The sequence below is a fragment of the Medicago sativa genome, chromosome 2 (genome assembly GCF_051527215.1).
Source record: "Medicago sativa cultivar Bolivia chromosome 2, Bolivia_mono, whole genome shotgun sequence".
Classification (NCBI taxonomy): domain Eukaryota; kingdom Viridiplantae; phylum Streptophyta; class Magnoliopsida; order Fabales; family Fabaceae; genus Medicago; species Medicago sativa.
This window is the reverse complement of record NC_140750.1, coordinates 49,454,798-49,460,697: the sequence shown is the minus strand read 5'-3', so window position 1 is coordinate 49,460,697 and position 5,900 is coordinate 49,454,798. Positions and strand designations below refer to the sequence as shown.

The window sequence follows — 5,900 nt, the reverse complement described above, 5'->3', positions numbered from 1 at the left end:
TTTTAGAGATATACCGTTCTTACAACCATGTTTATCCTTAACCGTGCTCCAACTAAAGCGGTACAAAAGACACCAATTGATACATGGACTAGTTGAATATCTAATGTGTCTTTTATGAATGTTTAACCCGGGCAATAACACCATGACCTTTAAAATTATTTGTTCCAAATAAATCCACCTTAAAGAATATGGTTGGGATAAGTTTTGTCCATTTTAAAATATTTTCATTTCACACTTCGGTTTCCATGCTCACCCATTCAGTGTGTATTAGTGTATGGTGTCTATACTGTGTTGGGCAAAGTTGTGTTCCAATAACATGCCTCCAACATTTAATACATATTTAATACAAGGGTTAAATATGTTTTTAGTCCCTATAAAATTGGAACCTTTTAAGTTTAGTCCTTACTTAATTTTAATAGTTCTTTTAGTCCTTAATTTTTTTTTCTGCACTGAGTATTAGTCCCTACTCAATTCAAATTTGTTTAATTTATGTTTAAACTTTTAATTTTTTGAACAATTTTTGAACAATTTTTTGTAGACATGTTTAAAACATTACTAAATGTACCGCCGCAAAAAATTATCGCAAAATTTGATTTCTACATCCAGATTTTGTTACTTTTTATCTTTAACTTTTGTCGTTTTAAAAAATTCATATTTAATTTGTTTCATGTTAGAAAATTCTAAATTTTAGTAAATGAACCTTTCATAGTGTTCTAAACTTGTCTCAAAAAAATCGTTCAAAAATTTACGAGTTTAAGGATAATTAAACAAACTTTGTTTTAGCAGGGACTACAATTATAAGATTTTTTTTTTGTAGGGACTAAAAGAGCTATTAAAATTAAGTAATGACTAAACTTAGAAGTTCCCAATTTTATAGGGACGAAAACATATTTAACCCTTAATACAAATCCACCTTATTATAGTATAAGAAAATGGACAAAATCTGTTTACCTTATGGTTTTAATTGTACAATTTAACCGAATATTATGTACTGTTACTTTAATTGCAAATGCAATCCTAATCAATTGCAATGAGCTATGCATCTGACATAATTCATCAATGATTAAAAACCAACATAGACCATCAATTACCAGTAATCTCCACAGCTACAAAATCCAATTTTGAAATGATGAAACCTCTTGTTGTCCCTTACAATAATTTCCCTTTTATCAACCATTGATACTAACTTAATAGCATTATGACAATCTACACAAATGCGTAGATTTTTGCAAACTCTCAATGTGGTACCTTCAGCAGTATTTAATAAACCAAAAGAAATTGCAAGCTTATCGCTATGGTTCCTAAGTATCTTAATTTTTTCATCTTCTTCAAGTTCATAAAGCACACAACTTGTGTCAGGTTCATATCCAATTTTGTTTATTTTCTTCTCCAATTCAATCCAAGTTTGCTGAATTTTCATTGATTCCAAAAGTGATCCATCACCAACAAGAAATCTATAAACCTTTCCTCCTATTTCAATCCAACTACAACCTGCATCTTTCTGAAGGCCAATTTCCTTCATCCTCTGCATCGCTTTTCTAACCTCATCCCATTTTCCTAATCCAGCATAGAAGTTTGATATCAATACATAATTCTCAGCTTTGTCTGGTCCCAATTCTAATAACTTGTTAGCTACTTTCTCTCCGATAACCAAATCCCTGTAATTTCTACACGAACTGAGCAACGAACTACATATCCTGGAATCGGGTTCGTCTGGCAGCTCATTCATAAGCTCCAAAGCTTTGTTCAATCGTCCTGCGCGACCAAGCATATCAACCACACATGCATAATGCTCTAGTTTTGGCTTTATACCACAAACTCTGCATCTGACCAAGATATTCTAACCCTTCGGCTACTAAACCTGCATGGTTACATGCCGTTAACAATCCTATAATAGGATAGAATATGGTCTAAAGCCAGCGTTCTGCATTGATTTAAACAGCTCAATAGCCGTCTGTCCACGCCCATGAATTCCATATCCTGTAATTAAAACATTCCATGTCACTTCGCCTTTCTCATGTACCCTGTCGAAGATGTTCTGCGATTTCTCCATGCATCCGCATTTTGCATACATGTCTATCAATGAACAAGTAACAAAACTGTGCTCTGCGAGATGAGATTTCACTGCAAAGCAGTGAAGTTCTTTTCCCAGCTGCAGTGCCGACACCTGCGAACAAGCCCCCAAAGCACCAATTATGGCAATCTCATCAGGCCAAATTTTACTTGAAAGCATTTGACGAAACATATCAAGGGCATCACAAGGAAACTCGTTCTGTGAAAAGCCATTAATCATAGTATTCCAGCACACCAAACTTTTCTCTTCCAAATTATCAAAAAACAATTTTGCTAACAAAATTTTCCCACATTGAACATAAAGCGACACTAACGATATACCAATGAATTCATCCAATTCAAAACCATTACGCAACATAAAACCATGAATCTCTTTCCCACATGACAAAGATTTAAGACGAGCACAAGCCGAAAGAAGACTAGCAATTGTAAACAAATCAGGCTCCAAGCCAGAACCTCTCATCAAAAGGTACAAATCCAAAGCCTTTCTAAGAAAACCATTTTGCACATGACCACCAATTAACGCATTCCAAGAACTCACCATTTTCGACTCCATACCACAAAACACACCCTCAGCATAATCCAAAGAACCACACTTAGCATATCCAGCAATAAAAGCATTGGCAACTAATTCATCACTCTGAATGAATCCATGCCTTAAAGCATAACCATGAATCTCCTTCAATTTCAAAAACTGAATCTACTCCTCACAAACCGGTAAAACATTCAACAAAGTCACCTCATTCACTTTTACCTTATCCCTCATCTGCATCTTCCTTAACAACTCAAATGCTCCGCGAAAATCCCCGTCCTTACAGTATCCCCCAATCATAGAATTCCAAGAAACAAGATTCTTCTCCTCATTCATATCAAACAAAACCCGGGCTTCACATAAGTAACCATATTTCGAATACATATCCAACAACGAATTATTCACCTTCAATTCCCCGCAAAGGCCAAGTTTCAAAGCCAAACCATGAAACACCATCCTTAATCTCACTTCACCTTGTCTTGCACACAAAGGTATCACAGTCACCATTGTAGCCACATCAGGCACCAACCCTTCATCACCATTTAACAATCCCTTAAACAAATCATAACTCTCTTCAAAAACACCATTCTCCAAATACACATACATAACCGAGTTCCACGAAACCAAATTCCTAAAAGGCATTTTCTCAAACACCTTAACAGCACTCTCCACAAACCCAAACTTCCCATACATAGCAATCAACGCATTCCCAACAAACACATCAGACAAAACCTTCGTCTTCAACGCAAACCCGTGAACAGCGTCTCCAAGTTTAACATCATAAACCCCCCACACACGCCTTAATAACACACGGCAAAGTAAAATTATCGGGTACAAACTCCGTCAAAGAAACCATCTCCACAAACACAAAAACCGCTTTGCGGAAAAGACTGTTCCTCATGTAACAACTAAGAAGCGCGTTCCAGAGCAAATTCTTTTTCCGCGACGCGTTAAAAACAAGACGTGAATCATAGGGATAGTCACAGATGGAGTACATAGTAACAATGCGGGTGGTGAGAACGATGTCGTTTTGGAAACGTGGTGACGTGGAAATGAAGTGGTGGATTTTTCTTCCGATGTTTTTGTAGTGTCCGCATGATTGTAGTAAGAGGCCAATGAGTTGTTCGGGTTTAGAGTTGGAAGAGGAAACGACGTCGTTGAGATTTGATTGAAGGAAGTTGAAGGCTTGGTTGAGTTTTCCATTGTTGCATAGATTGTGAAAATGTTTAGATGCATTTTGTTGTTTTTTGTGTGTTGAGATTGTGGGAGAGGATAAGAGGGATGATTTTGGAGGTGTAAATGAATGAAAGAGGATTTTGTTGTTGATGTTTTGAGTCCTGTTTTGAAGGGTAAAGTTATGGTGCAACACTGACAGAACACATTGCTCGACTTCACTTGACTTTCAGTTATTGCAACCAAATCTAAACTAAACGACCGTTTTTTTTGTTGTCGTTTAATTTATAAACAACCGTTCTTACGGAAAATATATGGTGTGTGACTGTGTCACAGTCACAGTCTGTGTGCTGTGTCATGTTGAAGTCATGATAACAACATGTATGACCGGATATACTTCATCACCATTTAAATCATGTTTGGTCTCACATTTGAAAATAAATTTCACTTAAACTGGTAGATTATACATTTTTTTTTTGAAGAAATGGTGGGTCATGCATGAGTTTCATTAATGCTTGATATGAGATGGAAATGTGATAAATTAATTTTGATATTTATCATATTATGTTTCTTTAGTTAAAAATTTCAATTTAAATATGAATTGGGTTTGATTTCGACGGAATAAGATAAGAAATTAAATTGCAAATCTAACCCAATAAAATATATTTATAATAGAAAATACTATAATTTAATAAAATAAATATATAAATAAAAAATAAACAGCAAATAAAAAATAATTTAAAAAAATGTAATTGTTTCATAATGGTAATCTTGTCATTTAAATATGATATATTTTTTACGAAGAAATAATATTTGTACAACGATTTTTTGATAAATTTTATGACAACTTTATCTCTAATACTCACATTATATTTTTACTTTGTTTCTCTCTATTACATTGATTTTTGTGTCAATACCAGTTGTTCTTTGTAAAGTTATAGTTATGCCGAAAAGTATCAATCAAATGGTTGTTCAAATAAAACAACTCTTTCTTATCATGTCATAGTCAAAAATATATACGTTAAAAATCTACACCTAATAAAGTATTGAATATTTTTTTAAATGGAAAATATATATATATATATATATATATATATATATATATATATATATATATATATATATATATATATATATATAATCACTGAACAAAACAATAATTCAATAATGCCCTCCCAGATGGACTAAGTATGACCATAAGACCAAAACAAGTGAGGCACAACCTCCATCGGCCTACCACAAAAGATAAAACTTGTACCCACATGAAGTGGGAGATAAGGCATCATACCGCTCTTTAAGAATGTCTATCCAAAGACCCGAATCCTTCATGCAAAAGCAGCGACCTACCCAGCAGGACAATATTCACTAAATTGAGCGACACACTTTAGCATTTTCCTATTTTTCTTTTAATAAAACAAGTATTATTAAGCAAAAAAAAAAAAAAAAAAACTCAATATGGAGATGCAGGGGATCGAACCCTGTACCTCTCGCATGCAAAGCAAGCGCTCTACCATTTGAGCTACATCCCCACGATGTTCATGCATTTGATCACATTAATATTCAAACTAAAGGTGACGCGTGATTTTTTTTTTTTAACTAGGTGTCCTCCGCACGCAAATATAAGATTAATCCCTTAAGACTCGTGGAACTCAAATGGACGGAAAACCTCCCTAAGAGTTTTAATGTTGTTGCATTCTCAAGGATGGATTCAAACCTAAGACCTTGGTTAAGCTAGAAGAGACTCGTGTCATATCAATCTAAGTGCTCTTTGGTTGTGATATTCTTAGTTGCACACTTTTATTCAACAAGTGCACAATAAACACGTGAGATGATAAACATCAACAGTGTTACTATTATATCATGATCTTATCCATCTATTTATCGCATAATTTTTTGTATCATATCTTGTGTACAAGCATACGCTTAAGGAGAGAGAAAGACATAGAGATGATGATGTGATGAAAAGGGAGATGGAGAAAAAATGTGTTGTCAAATGTGTGTATGAGAATTAGAAGTGTCCACATATTATTACTCAACATTTAATTTCAAAACTGCAAGAATTTTCCTACGTAAACCAATATATTGTTTTGATTTTCGCACTGAAATAAAAAATGCAAAAATG

General features: G+C 34.1%; 1 non-coding gene and 1 pseudogene across 1 annotated transcript; both read right to left on the bottom strand.

Moving 5' to 3' along the window:
* Window positions 1-1,063: 1,063 nt before the first annotated feature.
* Window positions 1,064-5,322, bottom strand: LOC146947152 (pentatricopeptide repeat-containing protein At1g18485-like; annotated as a pseudogene).
* On the bottom strand, window positions 5,235-5,307 carry TRNAA-UGC (transfer RNA alanine (anticodon UGC)). The gene has a single exon. It is a non-coding gene; the product is annotated as a tRNA-Ala (tRNA).
* Window positions 5,323-5,900: the final 578 nt, after the last annotated feature.